Source organism: Lycorma delicatula, chromosome 7 (genome assembly GCF_047948215.1).
Source record: "Lycorma delicatula isolate Av1 chromosome 7, ASM4794821v1, whole genome shotgun sequence".
Classification (NCBI taxonomy): Eukaryota; Metazoa; Arthropoda; class Insecta; order Hemiptera; family Fulgoridae; genus Lycorma; species Lycorma delicatula.
In genome coordinates this window covers 142,991,853-143,011,642 of record NC_134461.1, presented here as the reverse complement: position 1 = coordinate 143,011,642, position 19,790 = coordinate 142,991,853, and the positions used below count along the sequence as shown (strand labels likewise).

The following is a 19,790-nucleotide window of genomic DNA, read 5'->3' as shown; positions in this document are numbered from 1 at the left end:
ATTTCTTCTTACTACCACGAAAGTTACAAATGATACCAGATAGAATTGAGTTTTTCTGAAAGTAATGATGATCAATTTACTTACAGTTTTCCTGCTATTAACTACCTGAACCTTCCGCTTATAGGACTAAATATAAAATGATTTTTGGTGAGCTCAAAATTCTGATATGTAAATAATACATATGAATTCATTAAAAAGGCAACTGAATTCTTTTAAATTATTTTAATATGTTGTCACGAATGCTTGTTATTGAAAACAAGTAGTCGTTTTTGGGATTTTAGTTTGTCTCATATCAAGCCCTTAACTACAACCATTATTATTATTATTATTATTCCACACTTTCACAGCTATTCCTTAAACTCGTAGTAATTTATACCGACGAGATTAGGCTTGCTATTGTTGACTAATTGCCTTCCGGGCAACGTGGCAGGTGTCAATTATCACGCTCCTTTGCATTAGCGAATGGGTCTTCCACTGGATCTTCAGTTTTTCAAGACTGTTGTGCAAAGCAGATGGTATTATTCCCTCCGCAGATATAATTATCGGGGTTATATAAACTTCTTTTTGATTCCACGTTTCTTTAATTTCAAAAGAAAGATCTGTATATTTCTTTATTATTATTATTATAAACATAAAGTAACAGAAATTACAGTAATATCAACAATACTCAAACTGTGAGTTGTTTATAATTTTTTTAAATCTTTTTGCAGGATCCGATGTAAAATGTTTTACCATAACTACACTCAAATTTAACTAACTTTCCTTTTTATTATATTTTATTTAACAATTTTTTTATATAAAAACAGATTACTGATGGCATACGAGTAGATGAGATAAATAATTGAGGAGATTAGTACAGGTAAATGAAAATTAAAAAAAAAAAGTTTGAATGAATAAACTGAATTGAACGACTGCAATTAACGGCAATAGTTGACTATGTAACACATTTCATATCTACTGGTATTAGGTATAGCCAATTTTATTGAAAAAAAAAAATTAAATTGGTTCATATATAACAGAGTAACATTCAATAATTTTTTTTTGAAATCGTTTTTAAAATAACGTTAGTGTAAAAACACTAGCTGAAATTTATGGAAATAAAACGTATACACCATGTATTAGATTTACTCTTATTACATGTAAAAGGATATTAAAAAATAATAAAATACAAATCTGTTTCATTTTTATAAAATGATTTCGGAAAAAAAAAGAAATCTAAATTAATGGTGTGTACTCGGTGTATGATTGCCTAATTTATTAAAATTAATTAATCAATTTTTTTTTTTTTGTAAGTACTTTTGCAAAGATTTCACTTCTTCAAACGGAATGTTTTATCATAAACATTTAATTGAAATTTTATTTTTATTTCTTTGAACGACGTAAAGGAAGTATTGTGATCGCGAAAAATGTCGGTTTTCATATTTAAATGTAAATATCCATTTTGATCAACCCTGAATTCGTTTTAATTAGTTTCGGCGTGACGTCTGTATGTACGTATATACGCATCTCGCATAACTCAAAAACGATTTGCCGTAGAATGTTGGAAGTTTTGGATTTTCGACTGTTGTAACATCTAGTTGAACATCTCCCCTTTTGATTGCAATTCACAGGACCAAGTGTCCAAAAAAGAACAAAATCCCCAAAAATTTGAATTTTTTACTTTCCCTTAACTGCAGTAATAAGCCCTCATTGAGAGCATTTCAACAATATTTCATAAGCGGGGGACTTATTTTCATTGGTTCTAGAGTTACAGCCAAATAAATTTTTAATTAATGAAATATTTAGATCTTACAGGAGAAGCCACATCTGTTCGAATCCGACTTCATCTCTTTTATTTAACTTCTTTTTTTTTTATTTAAATATATTGCTTTATTAATAAAATTATTAACCTCTGACTGCAAAAAAAGTTTTACAATAAATAATAATTCAACAGAAATAAAAAAAGAAAAAATATCAGATGTTATTAATGAAATAAAATTTTATATTCCTTTCATTTAAAAAAAAAATGTGTATGTATCACATACACATTTTACAAGGAAGTCATATAGGCGTACAAGGAAGGCGTACAAGGAAGTCATATAGTGCCCACATTAGATTTTTAAATTATAATTTATCAACCATACAGTAAACAAAAATTTAATTATACTAACAGATTAGGGAAAATAAACAGCTATTTTTTTATTCTAGAAACCATGACTATTTTAGTAATTAATAGTAATAAATACATTTATAGTAACAAATAGTTAATAAATCCTTTACGCTTTGAACCAATGAAATTTTTGAATGACCACTACCTTAAGATAGTAACAAATTAAATTAAAATTATTCAGCCTACAGTTGATAGTATATTTATTTAAATTAATATAAAATTAATATTTTCGTTGTTTACCAGCGTATTGAAACAACAATAGGATAGCCATTTCATTTAAAGGACTGAAATAGTAAACATCTGTTTTTAAATTTTAATAGCTTGATTATATTTTAATTTATTATAATAAAAATGTCTTTCTAAAGAAGAAAATATATCTGCTAAAATAAGAAAGTACTGCGAAAGTATACAATGAAGATATAAAAAAGAAAAAGTAATAACAGAAACAGTAGCTGTTTCTGTTATAATTTAATCTTAATACATTTAATTAATCTTGATACATTTTTCAATCGATTTAATTTGTGATCATTTTAACAAATTTTGGATAATATTTATAAAGTAATATCAAAATTAATTTTAAATCGGCTAGAAAAAATTATCGATCTGCAGAGAGATGAAAATTAGGGATTCAGAAAATGCTTTTAGATGGAATTAGTAAAACAAATAAGAGAATAATCAAAACGTTTGTGGATTTTAAAAATCATACGATTCTACTGATCGGAAAATTATGTTTTAACGTTTTCATTTACGTCTTATTTTAATGTTTTGAAAAATTATAAAATCATTAAAAAACTTATAAACTTAATTAAAAGCTACATTAACATATTATATTTCCAATAGTAAACTTTTTGTGAGAAATCTCAAAACCTTTTGAGATTAAAAAGGATTAAGAGAAGTAGATGGACTCTCTCTACTTCTCCTTAAAACAGTTTTAGAGAAATATTATGAAAATTTGGAAATAATTCATTCATTATGTTCTGCCAACGGGGCAGGTCTTTCCACGGCTGCTTTCCACTTGTTCTTGTACTGTGAAACTGTTTTTGTTTCCATATATTTTCCTCTTTCTATAAACCCCATCGATCAACTGAACTCTTCTTCAATTCCTTTCTTTATTTCCATTTGCCATTCCTTCAACCGCATTTATTAGTAAGCATTTTCTTCTCAAACAGTGTCCTAGCCAGTCCTTTTCCTGCTTAAAATGCTATTTTACATATTCCTTTCCTCTTCTACTTTTCTCAACACCTCCTCATTTGTTACTCTATCCTGCCAACAAACGTGTACCATTTTACGCCACATCCACATCTCAAACGCCCCAATTCGCCGTTTATCTTCCTTTCTTAAAGTCCACGTTTCTTCACCGTAAAGCATAACACTCCAAATAAAACATCTTGCTAATCTCTTCCTCAAAACTAAATTTAATTCCCACGTAGCAAGCTCCTTTTCCTACTAAATGCCTCCTTACCTATTGCTATTCTCTTTTTGATTTCTGTGGTGCTATTAATGTCTTCCGTTATGGGTCTACCCAAGTACTTAAATTTCCCCAACTGCTCTAGTACCTCAGTCCGAATCCTTACATTAAAATTTTCATCTTTGCCATCTATTACCGTACATTTTTTGTTTTTATTAATTTTCACAAGCCTTATTTAGATCGCTAAGAATTTCATTTAACTTTGTTACACTTTCTGCCGGCATCACCATATCGTCAGCAAATCGTACACATTCTATTCTTGTACCACCTATTACCACCTCTCTATTACCATTCAAACCATTGTTGATGATTTCTTCTAGATAAATATTGAATAGTGTAGGTGACATGCAACGTCCTTGTCGCACTCCCTTTCCTATTTCTATCTTTTGCGTTGTCTCACTTCCTATTCTTACTTTTATTTTCCGGTTCATAAAAAATTGTTATATAAGTCTCCTATCTTTCCAATCGATTCTTTTCTTGGCAATTTCCTTCTTGGAATTAAAGGAATTAAAAAAAAAAAAAATAGAAAAAAAGAATTTATATTAATTAATTTCCTTTTGGTAATGATTTTGCAATTTTAGCAAATACCAAAAAAGAACAATTCAAATCAATATTTTGTTAGAAAATGGAGAACAAACATGATTACAAATATCATTGGAAAAACTGAATTTTTCTCTAAAAATAACGAATTATCAATTTTTTAAACACAAAATACTTATAAATAAAAAACATAAACGATTTTATATATATGAAGAAACAATTCAAACGGTCAAGAATAATGATAAAAAGAAAAAAATCCCGGCAAATAAAATTGAAAAGTATATGCTACGATAAATTTGATTAATACGGTGATTATGCATATTTACAGGTTAATATGTATAATTGCCATCAATGTCGTATAATTTAATAAAGATATAACAATTCACTAAATATACCGGTAATTTATTTATTCTCCAGCGCTCGCCGGTGTATTGTTTTTTTTCAACGTGGGGTAGTAACTACCGGTCAAAATTCCTCCCCGGTCACGACGGAGGATTTGATGTATACTTACACAGGTTTAAAAGAATGGAGCTCCCAAATTGTGTGTACTGCGATCACGAGGACACTCCTTGCCACACCTTTTTTGAATGTGCACGTCTGAAGGATCTAACAGCCAGATAAAACATAAAAGAGACACCCCGGAAACTACAATAAATTATGTGTTGTGAGGTAAAGAGGAATGGCTGACAATAGAGAGATTCGTGGCTGAGGTTATACGAGCTTAGGAAGTAGATTACAAGAAGTGCAAGTACTTCTAAAGTAACTACTTTAGAAGGAAAAAAAAAACAGAGACCCGGATGCCGGAGAAGGGCCCGGGAACGGCATAGCCGGGCCCGGTATCCCTGGCCTTAGCGGTTAGAGGAAGAGGCAAGATGAGAATAAGGAAAAGATACGTGAGTCGAGTTGCCATGCCTAACGTATTGCCGGTAGGCGGGGAGGCTCATTAGAGTTGCAAGGACACTCCCCTGGGCTGAGTAATACTTGATTGTTGAGCCGGCCCAGGAGAGCAGAAGAACAAACAAACACAAAAAAAAACTAGCCGTTTTTATAACCTATAATATACATACCGTCAAGTACATAAAATATACAAACCTATAACATGTACCGTCATTCAGTTAATGCAACGCTGTTGATCCAAACGAGAACGACTACTTAAATTTGACTTAAATTTAACTTAACTTAAATTTAACTTGACTTAAACTTTTTTTTTCTACCTTGTTAAGCACCCCCAGAGCAATCGGACCCGCTATTAAGCATTACGTCGGTGCCGTGGCAGTTGTCTGCTCACCCTAGTTCAGTCCAACAGACCATACCCGTCAGGGTTCCCTCCGCGTCAACGGAGCAATTTAACTCCCTGTTGAAGACAGCTAGAAAGCTCCTCGACGGAGAGACTGCCCATCCCGACCCTAGCCCTAACAGGTTCCAGGTACGCTTTACGCGTATCCGTCATCACACGAGCGAAACTCGTACCCATGAGGGTCCCCCACACCATCACAGGCCAATCCCCGACTCTCCCACACTTTCAGCGAGGGTCCCAGAGAGCCATAGGCTTGAGGGCTGCTTCCCGGCTCTATACGGTAGCCACGATTTGATGATTTTTTTTTTAATTAAAAAAATTTTTTTGAGTTGACTTAACCTGATTTAACTTAACCTAACATATAAATAACATTAAATTTGAAATTTTTTTATTCCTTTATTTTGTTTTTATTTATTGTTACTGACAATGTTACCAGTAACTATTGGAGATTATTCTACTCAGAATGTCCGGTATATTCGGTAAATTATGCATATTATTGATAATTATACAAAATGGAAGGTAATTATGCATAATCACCGGATTTATCATATTGCCCGTAACACAAGCTAACATGTTATCATACAAGCTAACACAAAGTACCTGCAGCAAAAAAACCTTATCAAATAACATAAAAGTACGGAAAAATAACTGTGATAAAACTGGAAAGCTTTTTTGCATATGAATCTTTAACTCTACATAAAGCCGAACAATTAGAAGATTTTATGAAAAAAGATAAAAAAAATCAGAGATAAATGCTGGTCCAAAAAATTAAAGATGGGATTCGATTATTAAAATTTAATTAATATTTAAAAAACAAAGATTACGTTTTTACGGATATATTTTCTGCATAATTAAAAATAGATTAATTTTAAAATGTTTTTGATTTTTACAACGGCAAAAAAAAAGTTAAACCAAACTGGTGCATGGTAACGGGATAAAAATCCTGCAAGAATTAAGTACTTCTGCTCGTGATATTTAAAAACGAGTCATGTAGGGGAATGTTTTTTAACATTGGATTCTGAAAAATTGAATAAAGAAAAGATACTTCAAAGAAAACCGTAAAACTCTGAGGATTAAAATGTCAAAAATGCAGAGAAAACGCTGGAATAAGGAATTTTAAATGCGATCCACACTTTGCCGTAAAAAAAGGAATACAATTTTCTGCTCTTTGAATGCAAATTAAGCTGTATATTTATTTGTATGTCTAAAATATAAATTATTTTTAGATCGCTAATAAAAAAATATAATAGAACAAAATTAAAATATGCTGATGTGATTTACAGAATTTTTTAAGTATACAGCATAAATTTATACTTATCTCCAGTTATAAAACTGAAAATTATTGTTACTTCTAAGACCTGGGTCTTTTAAAGTTATTAAACTTATTAAAATACTTACTAATTTTCCTATTTTTCAAATTATACTCAGCACATACCTAGTTAATTAAGATGTTAGTGGTCATCAAACGTCGTAAAATGAGACAAAGCGATACCAGCCGTGAACAATGTTTCCTACTTCTGTGAATTTTAGTAGTGTATCTCTCAGGGTGTGGACGTATTCAAAAGCAGTCTCTCAACCAATCCTCTTCCTGTTGACAGACAAAAACATAATTAATTCACTCACAATCTCGCATTTTCAATGCAACACAAATGAAGTATCATCAAGAATACTAATGTAAACGGTGAGAAAATTTTCTCTTAATCGGTCAATATCTTTGTCCGAGAATGTTCCATAGCTCTCCGAAAAATGGATAGAATAAGTTTTAAGAATGTATTTATTCGCTAGCTCGGTTAGTCCGTGGCTCATTTCGGCAAATAAAGTTTACAAATTTCTCAATCGTCATACAATTCGGAATTATATTTTATGCAGTTGAGAACACAGAGCTGTGAGTTACTTTAAATGATTATAGTTTTGAAATGGAGACAAGGTGGAAAATTTATTTAAATTATTTGGTGGAATGAAGGAAGGAGTGCCGGCCTAAATAAAATAGTAGAACTTCGTAAAGTTGTAAGACTTTCCCGTCATGTGGTTAGTGCTGCGGTTGTTTTTGACCCATGGCTTACACACACAACTTAATTTTTAATAATTATCACTTCATTTACATATAAATATTTTTTTCGTTTATTTAAGTCAATGATTCTAACTAAAAGCGCGCGCGCATACCGTATTTAATTCGCGCGATTGTGGCGGTACTAGCTGCGACGGTCGGCACTAACTAAACAAATGTAATTTCTTAATTTATATAGAATAAATTTCGCTTGTACAGTTGGCAGCTGTAGCCGTGGTTCTTAATGCATCAGGTGTCGAGTCAACCGGGCGATGGAGTTCCAGACCCAGCCAGATCGAGTTACTTTTTTACACGTTAAATATTATCAATTTATTTAATTCTACCAGTCATCTGTGACGTCACAACATAGCAATTTTTTTTGGGATGGGGGTGCGATTTTGCAAAACTTTTTTGCATATATTGTTATGTTTTAATTGTTAACAAATATAACTAAGTAAAATATGACCTTAATTAAGCGAAATCTGGAGATACTGAGAGTGACCTTGCTCTACAGCCTCACTCCCTTGACTTTTTATGTTGAAAACAAATTCAACGGCATCAGTGCCCCATATATAGAAGTAATCTGACCAAGTTTGTTCAAAATCGATCCAGTAGTTCTGGAGATATAAGGTGATTTAGAGGCCAACACCGAATACACACATGTACATACGAAAACTTTCATCCGGATTTTTGGTTCCTTAGGTGTCAATACGTCAAAATCCAGTGAAAACCGCATATGCACAAATTGGATCGATTACAATATTTTCCCTTCTAGAGTTATAGCTCTGCTATAGCGCTATCTAGACAGGAAAGTAAAAGAAAATTTCTTTTGGAATATCTTAGTGATTAAAATGGTAAAAAATTTTAAAACAATGTCAAATTTTTCGTTTTATTTGTACTTAACAAATTTCAAGAAAGATGATTAGATTTTTCTTATTTGTTAAGAAAATTATGAAAATTCTAAGGAAAATAAGCTGCTTAAAACAAATGAAGAGCGAAACATTTTTTAGTTAAATTTAAAATTTGATCAACACTGCTATTTTTAAATTTTAGTTGGAAAACTTTTCTCGTAATTTTAAATTTTAACTTCTCATTATTTTTACATGGAAATAGTTAAACAAAAAAATTAATCATTTACAAACAAGAAAATAATGTATGCTTTTTTTTAACGAAATAAAATAAAGTTTTTCGCAGGAAAATTTATGGGTAGAGGGAAAGTGAAGTAAAACCCAATTACTAAAAGGATTATGGCTGCCCAGGAATTCATTAAAAGGATGAAATTAAAATTGAACATTAGCAGGATACCCGTTTTCACACAGCCTGCGTACCGTTAAATCATTACAAAATACATTCACTGCGGGTTATTTTAAATTTACTACGGTAATACCTAATAAACCTCATGTTTAGGAATGAATATAAGCTATTACATGTATCATGTGTAAGAAGAATTATATATTCCAAAATGGAAACTTTTAAATGTTAGAATGTTAGACAGATTACTAGTAATAATGTCTATTCTTAATATCTCTTCGGATATTCTTAATATTTATTTTTTATTTATATATAATAACGAAGAAGGTTTTTGTTTGTCCGGGATCAACAAAAGACTACTCGATCAGTCGCAACCAAATTTTTATCATGTTTCTTGGAAAAACTGAGAACGTTTTTAGCATACATTTCATTTTAAAACATCTCGAAAAAAATGTGTATGTTAATGGAAAATTGTCGGTTACAGGACATGAATTGAATTAATGAACTGTGAACTGGGTTTGAACTGAATGATACGAAACAATCGTATGAATAATATTATGTATTAATAGAATTAGATTTACATTAAATAAAATAATTTATATTTATCCTATTATATAAAGACAAAGATGGTTTTTGTTTGTTGGGGATAAAAAGAAAAACTACTCGATCAATCGTAACCAAATTTTTACCCGTGTTTCTTGGCATAACTGAGAAGATTTTTATACATATTTCATCTCGAAAAATATCAATTTTTTCAAATTGCTTTCAAATTTTCAGGATACATGGAAAGTTAGACCATGGAAAGTTTTAAGCCACAGACCGAGACCCTAGCTTCCTGGAAGGTTAAAATATTAAAAAGTATTCATTATTTCTTCAACCCCCAAGAAGGGTGAGATTGTAAATTACAGATATTGATTAAGGAAAAAAGATTCGCTTCATTATTAGATTTCTGCCTCCATGGCAAAGAAATGAGTTATGAATTTTTCGTCGTCAAAGGTGTGTGTACGTTAGTTACCGTAATTACTAATAATATTCTATCTTTTGTAATTTAGTTTACGTTTCAGTTTTCTATTAAGCCTGAATACTTTAATTATTATTTATCAGTATTATTCTCACAATCATGAGGATAACAAACAGTGCGGGGGTTCAGGGGGCGGAGCCCTCTGGTAGACTGGAATGGCGACCCTAGCGAGCTCTGCGGATGTCCAAGGCGCCCCCTGCAACGGGGGAATGGCGAGTAAATCGAGCTCTGCGGTCCTGGGGTAGGGCTCGTGGCCTTGGGAGTCCCCGACGAGCCCCTGAGTTGGCTCCGGTATTTATGTGAGCCGAACGGGGCCCTGATGGCTAGACGGGGGGACGGGGCGGGCTAGAATACATATATTCGATGACGATTCAATTTAGAACCTTACATCTCATAAATACAATTAATTAAAATATTAATAAGCGAGTCCTTTTTGAATTTGATCTCTTCTAATTTAATAATATGAAATTCAAAATATTTACTGGATATTTCATTGGATAAATTAATTACTGGAATTCTTTTGATCTTCATACATTACTAAATTGAAACTTTACAAAAAGGGTGTAGAAGTAACTTAATCAAGGTGATATGAATTTTATTTTTTTATAAAATGTAATTCAATGACAACTTAAATGAAAAATAGTTTAAAAGAAAGTATAACTTTTACTTTATTACTATTTATAAATTACACTAATAATCTATATTGAATGCTATTAGAATTTATTTAAAAAAAAAAAGAAAGAAACACCTGTTTTAAAACGATCCACGTATAAAAACATTTATGATTTCGCATCGATAAGGTTCATGGTTTTACAGTCTAATCATTCGTTGTATACAATATGGTAATTAGATATTTCTCTAATAGATCCAGTATTACCTATTCTACCATGAAAATACTTTCCTCGACTTTTTTATATCTCTGCTTTTACATCATCCAACTCCAAAAACGTTGGATGACGTTTTTATTCTGTTTTTAACCTACATTTACACTCACGTTTTCTAATTTTTTTGACTTAAGTGAAAAAACCTAGAGTGGAATTTTACGGGTAGAATATGTGTTTGACATCAATAAACCAGATGATTTTAATAAATTACTCTTGTCAACACAAAATTTGTATTTAACTTGTTTCACAATTTTTCTCGCTGTAATTTGGGTGCTGATTTCAAATACGTTATTGAAATTGTGTTACCCTGTAAGTTTTACGTAAACCTAAATTTGTAAAACATTTGCCTATTACGGTCAAAATCCGTTATATGCCAACAGCTCTTAAGCTGTTTTCTATAGACTAGATACTTTGTTAAACAATGTTTTTTAGTTACTGTTCTAATAATCGACTTTAGAGTGAACATTACAAGGTATTTCGGTCGGGGTTATTATCTTATCCACCTTAGTCATACATCGATAACAGTAGGTCTACGCATCGCCGCGCGTCGAACTAGTTAACCTTAGTAACGATAACGATTTAGTCTTAAGACTATTACTCAGTTCTGTCTTAAAGCTTGTTATGTTAACCGTGGATTTGCCAACAAATATTTTTGAACTGTACGAGTTGTATAAGTCTAAAGAAAGATGTGTCGCCGGCCTCCGTGGCGCGAGTGGTAAAGTCTCGGTCTTTCATCTGGAGATCCGGGTTCGAATCCCGATCAGGCATGGTATTTTCAAATACGCTACAAATCATTCATCTCATCCTCTGAAGCAATACCAAACGGTGGACCAGGAGGTTAAACAAAAAAAAAAAAAGGTGTGTTGAGTTTTTCTAAAGAATAGATATTTTACCTACGGAAAAACAGTGTGTCAATGGTCATGAAATGACTCTTAGCATAACTGACGTCGTCAAAGATGGCGTTGTGGAAAAAATGTGTGACGAAAGGATGTTCAGCTGTGTTCTAAAACTTGCCTGGAGCATTCAAGGTTGGGGTATGATAAAATTTTGATGTTTATCTGTTGTCGGAGCCATAAGCTTACGTCTCAAGAGTTCGTAGATGAACTGAGCATTAGCCTCAACACAGTTGTAGATTGAAGTAACTATTTGCGAAAGGTTGTAATGAAAAATTACTAGCAAAACGCCGCTAGTAATAAATGGTACCGGTCTAACTACTGAGATTTGATGAATCTGTATTTGCTAAATTAGGTACAATGTTTGTCAAGTACCAAAAAAAAAAAACAAAACAATGCGTATTTGGAGGAATTTGTCGGGAAACCAAAGAGTGTTTCTTGTACGCTGTTGAAAACAGATTTTCTGCTTCACTTATGCCTATAACAGTGGAAAGTATTGCAACTGGATCACTAATCGCGTCTGATCAATGGAATTCCTACAAGGGAATCAGAGCCCCTAACAAAGAGTACGATCATTAAACAGTTAACTGTAGTCAAAAATGTATCGATCCGATAACAGGAGTACACACTAGTACAATGAAGAGGATGTAGAGTGTGACTAAATCAAGTTTAGGCGCCATTTTGGTAATCATTCACAGATGCTGGTTAGTTATCTGTGTGAATTTATGTGGCGTAAACGACTTCCAGCAGGAGCAAACCCATTTGGGACAATATTTCAGGATATAGCTGATTATTGGCCACCTGAATAGTCTAATATTGAATATAGGTATGTTTCTTAGTACAATTTTTATAATATACAATTACAAAAACTAACCAAAACTGTAATTTAAAACCTTTAGAAATTGTCTCTTAACTGTAAACGTCTATAGAAAAATGTTTAAGCGTTGAGGGCATATAACGGATTTTGAACGCCTATTACATTTGAAACGTATGAAACTATGGCATCGGTATTAGAAATAATAAGTTACAAAGAGCATAAGCGGCAAGTTTTCAGTGATCAGAAAGTTGTTGCGTTACTTCTTGGTTTACAAGGTGGGTTTACGAGATATTGATATTTTCTTTGTCTTTCGAATAGTCGGGGTTACCAAGTAAAGAACTAGATATGGCGGCAGAACTTTGTGGCCAGTGAAAAAAATGTAAAGCATTTATCATTAATTAAGCGCTAAGATCATACTGCCGCCAGTTCATATAAAACTTGGACTCATGAAAAATTTTGTAAAGACACTAGACGAAGATGGAATAAGATTTAATCATTTAAAAATACGTTTTCCTAAACTGGGTGATAGTAAGCTGAAGGAGAGTATAAATATCGGTCCGCAAATCAACTTAGGGACTCAACTTTTGACGATAAACTTGACGAATGTGATCTAGCTGCATGGAAGTCCTTCAAAGACGTTGATGGTGGTTTTTTAGGCTACAGAAAAAATGAAAACTACGTTTTTTTAGTAATAAGCTGTGAGGAAACTAAAAATTTTTAAGATGTAGTATACCATTAAAAATTCATTTCCTACACTCCCACCCAGAGTTTTTTCCCCAAAAATTTGGGCTCTGTCAGCGATGAACAAGGAGAGTTTCAATCAGGATATTCTGATCGTGGAGCATCAGTGCCAAGGAAGATGGGATCCAGGAATGATGGGTGTTTATCGGTTGGTTTTTGTTTAGAAAAAATAATCAAACATTGTATAAGTGAAAAAGTTTGTCAACATATTTTAAAAATTAAAGGTAAGGCATTTCCAATGATTTAAACTTTTAAAAACTGTAATTTTAAAGACATTTTCAGTGATTTAGACTTTTAGAAACTGTTATTTTAAAATTGTATTAATGAATTTAAATTTATCTATAATTGAATACATAAAAATTTAGTAGATTTAAACAAATTTTATATGAATACACATAAGTAATAATTATTTTTAAATATCATTACACAGCGTTTGTACATTAATTGGTAAATAAATTTTATGTAATTTAAAACTGTGACGCATACACAAATTTTGATAAGTTTTGAATTTAGAATCTAAAAATTAATTAAAATCATAATTTATGATTCCAGATACAAAAAAAAAAGATTTTTGTTGACTAGTATTATTGCTTAAGTTATGAGTAAATTAGTGAATTTATTAGTAATCATAATTTCTTTTGATCTAAATTTTCTACATTAATATCCACTTCAGCATTACTTCTTATCAATCGGTTAATTTGTATATAATCGCGGGTTTGATTTTCAGCAAGGGATTCAGAGTAGTTTTTGAGATTTCGAAGTTGCAGAACGTCTTGTTATAATAAAAAGATATTGTAATAGTTGTTAATAATGAAGAGAAAAGGTAAGCATCCGATTCTGCAGTTAATCAGTTACACAAGATGTTGTGACCGACTGCAAATCAATAACCGTAGACTTTTATTAAAAAAAGGATTAAATTCCCTAATCCGGGATTATTTTCCGGATTAAAACCGGGAAATTTTAGATTAAAAATCCATCTCTACGTTAAATTAACAATAAAAAAATATTTCAATAAAAAACAGTTAAAATTAAGTCTAATTTATTTGCATGAATATAAAGATTCAACACTATTTACAGTGCGTTTGTATATGTTAATATAAACCTAAAAAGTTATAGTATATTTGCATGCGATGAACTCTTAAATTATTTATGTCCACCTATTTTAATTTTATATTAACAAGAATTTATCAAAAACTCTGTAACAATCTAGGCAATTTATCTAACATACATTAGTGGACAACGCTAGCCTAATTAATGTTCCATTCTTATTTTAACCTAGTTAATATTTTAGAATTATTAATAAACATTATTTTATAAGACATAAACAAGTAACTTGTTTTATCGTAAAATCATTAAAAATAGTACTTTTTATAAACAGTCAGTACGCTGTACTTATTTACAGGTGATGAAATTATAACATGCACGTGTGGTTTTCAATGTAACTTGATAACTTCATGAATACGAGTATAAATAATAATTTAAAAGAAAATTGTTTACAACATTTATCTAAAAATAAACAACAATTTCTTAGGTTAAATTTTAAAAGAGAAAAAATACTCGTAAAAACCTAGAAATTGCTTAATTTTTATCAGCTTAATAGTTTTCATTGCATAATAATTGATTTATATGATTAGACTTGAAAACAATAAAACCTCAAAATCTATTACAAAATTTTACATAAACCCTAAACCAGATGGCTGTTTTTCTTTGTATTATTGTTTGATTGTCACAAAATGTTTAGGGTTGCATCCCCTAGGATCCCACGGAACGTTTGCACAGAAAATATATATTGTTATATACCTTCTATAATACTCTGAAACAATCGTAACACTATTTAAAAACACTTAGAAAAATATGCGTATCTTATATGATACTCTTGTCCGCGATTTCTAGAATTTTTTCAGGTTTTCGTGAGTGTGTGTGTGTCTGTTCGGTGTCGCACTCTAAATCGCCTTATATCTTCATAACTACCGGACCATTTCAACCTAACTTGGTCAGATTACTTCTATATATGTAGCATTGATTCCATTAAATTTTTAACATAAAAGGTTAAGGAGGTGAGGCTGAAAAACAGTCACCCTAAGTATCTCGAGATTTCGCCTAATTAAGGTCTTACTTTTCTTAGGCACATTTGTTAACAATTAAGAAATAATACTATTTTCAGAAAAAAAATTTCAAAATCGCACCCCCACTCCAAAAACGCTCTAAACTAGTAGCGAACTGGGTATACTGCGTCAATAGTACCCCCCTGTCACCATAAGGAGTGCTAGTGTAGCAATGACGTGCTAAATTAAGTTATATGTGTATGCGTGTGTAAGCCGCGTGACAGTTAATTCCTACAACTGTGTTGTCAGCTTTTTTTTAACAATTAAACTTTTTATCTTTACATTAATTATTACGTTTAGTTTTTACCCCCATTGGCCGCTGTGCTATATATTTTACAATGCAAGAATTATGAACACGACTGTAAATCGCTGTTTCTCTAACCGCAAGAGCGTACGCAAATAGTTTATCCGCGACTTTATTTATTGCACTAGTCAACATATTTAAAATTTTTAAATAACATTAATGAAAATAGCTGTATTTAAAGTTTTTTATGTCCCTAAATTCGAAAATGATACGCAAAATACTGTAACACGTACAGTTATTTTGTTACAGAGGTTGGGGAGGTTTAACTAAAAATACAGGACGACATATCTTTTTTGCAATGTAATTTTTATTGAATAAAACAATATATCTAAGTCAAAAACATGTTAAATCATGTTAATCTAAATAAAGTTTAGATGATTTATTACGGACCATATGCAATAAAAATATAAAATGTAAGATAAAGGTACCATACGGTGAAAAATAATTTTTTCTCTTGTGATCAGTAAAATTTCCACTTTTCAAAAACCAGCAGTAGTCGCTCATCATAGTTGGATACCAGAGTACATAGTATCGTGTTTCCATTCTACCGATGAAATGGTGAAATCTCCCTCCTTGTTCGAGACTTACTGCATCCAAATTATCCAGAAATCCAAATGGAGCATGTGACAGACATCCTAGTTATACATAGGCTTTAGAACTCATCTATGAAAATTTTATAGTTCTCATCTTTTTTATTACCCAGAAATCCCTTCACTACATTTCAAAAACAGTTCCAAGCTGCCAGTTCATTTTCATTTAGTTTTTTTTTTAAAAACGGAATCGGTCAATTTTGTTCTTATTTAGCCTTCTTTTAGTTTACAATCACTTTCACTCATCTCAATCACTCAACTGGAAAAATAATTCTTTTAAGAACTTGAAACCATTACCATCTTTGTCCATAGCTTTAACGAAGTTAACGATTAGTCCAAGATTAATATGAAGAGGTGGAAGAAGCCCTTTTTCGATCATCGAGGGGAGCACACTTTACTCTTAATAATAGGGAGGGAAACTCCTGGCTTTATGAAGAGGGACTCCTTACGGATTCCCCATTCATAAACGCCTTAAAACTGAGGTCGGACACGCTCGGAACTAGAGTCGCATGCGGACGGGCCCTTGGGCCCGAAAGTGATAAATCTTGCAGGAAATGCAAAGACGCCGTTGAGACTCTGGGTCATGTCTTGGGCAGCTGTGTGACCAATAAAGCGAAGTATATACGAAGGCACGACGAGATAAAAGACCTTCTCGTCGCTGCCTTGACTTCTCCGGAGGGGAACGTGGTCGCTGTGGAGCAAACGTTCTGCAGCCCCACCGAACCCGGAATCGGCGGAAGCGGAGACCGCTTGAGGCCGGATATCGTCGTGAAAAACGATTCCGGTCTCTTTGTGGTCGATGTGACCGTCCGGTTTGAGAAGGACACTTCGCTACACGCAGCTGCGGAGGAGAAAGTCGTAAAATACCGACCTATCCTCCCCGAGGAAGCCCGGGTCTTCAACTACCGTGGCGAGCGCTGCGAAGTGGTTCCGATCGTGATCGGCAGCAGGGGAGCGGTACCGACCTTTACTGCACAACATCTGCAGTCACTGGGAATTTATTCCCAGTCTATTATAAAAACGATGTCGCTCATCGCCTTAAGGTCGTCACTAGAGATCGTGCTCCGCCATATCGATGGCTGATCGCGGGCAAAATTCCATTTATAATTTTTAATCAAAATTCAATTTCTAGATATTAATATTGACGAAGGCTTTCACCGGATTGTTTAATCCGCGGCGAGTTCAACCGCTTTAATGCGGAAAGAATTCAAATTTATTTAACAAGGCCCTATGGGCCGCAAAAATGATGAACTTGCTGCGCCTTTAGTTTTAAGTTTATTTAAACGCGATCTTAATGCTCTATGAGCAAGCCCGACTAGGCGGAGTACCCTAGAAATAAAAGCTCCTCAAGACATAAAAAGTCCTAGCTTTATCCCTAGCCGAGCAGAAGGTTCCAGTAGTTCCTGGTCAAAAGTACCAGTTCTATGAGGCCGATCTTTTTTAATGAATTGTTCTTGTGTTGCTCAACTGTCCCATAGGCATAAAAATCAACAATACTTTGTTAAAAATTCCCTTAAAGCCCTAGCATTACCCGTATCAGTTCGTATTAATTTTTAATTTTCACAAATATCCCATCGATACTGTTCATATTTAACTACATTTAGTATGGTAGCGGACTTGGTATACAGCGTACTTGCATCGATTTGGGTGACGAGAACTGCCCGATTGTAAATATTGTGGATTGATAGAATCGCTTCACCATACCTACTATGAGTTCCACATATGGGAAAGAATCAAGCAAAGCTACGGCTTGGGGAGGATTTCGCCTGAAACTACTGCGGAATACATGTTACAAGGTGTTGAAGAATGGGAAACAATTAAATCACTGGTAACGGAAATAATACAGAAGAAGGAAATTGAATACCGAGAATGGCGAATGGTCTGAAAAAAAATAGTAAAACCGAGTCCCGGTAATTGGGGTGGGATCCAGGAACGGTATAGCCGGGCCTGGCCCTCCCATCTCAAAGCTTGAGGCAGGCAAATAAAGTTAATTAAAGATTGAGACCCGGCTGCTGGGGGTGGGGCCCCCGGGAACGGCATAGCCGAGCCTGCCGTGCCGGACATGCAACCGGCGGGTGGAAAGGCCCATTACTCACAGGAAACGTCGCTGGGTTGAGTTATCATCCACATGCAGGACAAACCCATGGGAGCTGAGAAAAAAGTATGGTGGCCAAATTATCATAGTTTTTATTCATTGTCATTGAATGATCTAAAGGAATAGATGATTTTTATTTCCATTATGAAGAAAGACTGCTTTTAGGCTGTATTTTGATGAATCTATGAAAATACGGCATTCGGAAAATATATGTTCCATATTAAGTTCATTCTTTAATGAATGAACATAATATGTTAACACTAATATCATAACGGAAGTATAGCGATCCTTCCGTTTTATGAAAATTTGAAAATGTTATGCTACGTTTTCGGTAAAGTGAAACACTTTTGTTTTTATCTAACAAGTTCCACTGTTGAAATCTGGAATCAAGAAGTTCAGTTTTTCGTTTTGACAAACTAAGGTCACGTACCAAATCGTTTAATTCGTTTTGATTTATTAAATGAGGCTCACAGATGACTGGTAAAAACGTAGGATTATTATTACTATATTATTAATACTAGTGGTCTCGGGAAGTTGTGAATCAGATCCTCATGAAGAATAAGGGTGGTCGGGAAATGTAACGTTGTCCAAGTTTAAAGCGCAATCGAGGCTGCGTGACTAGTGTAGGAGGTTATTTAGCGGGTGAGAGCCCTGCACATACCGTCAGAGCGGGCCTGGTAACGGCTGGCAGAGCTTATTCCTCCTCCTACGGAAAACAAAAAAAAATAGGCGCAATCGACAACGGTAATTCCTGGCTGCTTCCTTAGTGCTGAAGATAAATTTTGATACTGAATTTTGCCTATTGCTTTTTTGAAGATCCCTCTGTTTTAGTAACGCAAAAGTAGCACTTTTGCATTAACTTGATATCCAATTTGGCACTTAAAATATTAAAAGTAAGGTTTTTGACTTCCTGAGATATAGATTTAATCTGTGGCTTTAAATTAAATTTTCAACATATATAAAAACATATCCGGTGGATTTTTGTGACATCGACGACTAGAACTTGTCATTTTATAAAAAAATATAACAAAATTACTAAAAGAGATTTGATTGTACGCAAGAAAGGATTAGAACTTTAAAGAAACTTAAAATAGTATTTAAAAGCTTATAGAATGCAGGGGAATATACCTAGTAAAGACAAATGTACCCAATTCCAGATAATTTTTATTTTTTTTTAAGTTCCAGTGAATTCAAAAACAAGTAGAAATATTATCAAATACTTGAAAATAAGATATGGTAGAACATACGTTTGAATAGATATTTTAATAACTAGTAAAATGAAACTCAAAAGTAGTGTTTTCATTAATGTTACTAAAAGCGTTTCAACCAGTGATTGAATGTGCAACCAGCATGTATAAATAAACCGTGGTTTGAATAGAATTTTTTATATTTGCTTTTTTAAAAAGTTTTTTTTCTCGTAACTGAATTACATGTCTTTTAAAGCCAATAGCTTTTAGAGACTCTTTAGAGACTTTTTGAGATAGGCAAACTCTTTTTTTCTATTTAGCCTACGGAACCACCGTAAGGTATTACTTCAAAGAATGAATGAGGGTGATATGCATGAATGTAAATGAATTGTAGCTTGTAC

General features: G+C 32.9%; 1 long non-coding RNA gene across 2 annotated transcripts in view; it reads right to left on the bottom strand.

Moving 5' to 3' along the window:
* LOC142327564 (uncharacterized) overlaps positions 1-19,790 on the bottom strand; it is a 342,320-nt gene that overhangs the window by 273,625 nt on the left and 48,905 nt on the right. For both annotated transcript variants that reach the window (XR_012757013.1, XR_012757012.1), the window contains exon 3: positions 6,890-7,042. This is a non-coding gene — a long non-coding RNA (uncharacterized LOC142327564). The remainder of the gene's footprint in view (positions 1-6,889; positions 7,043-19,790) is intronic.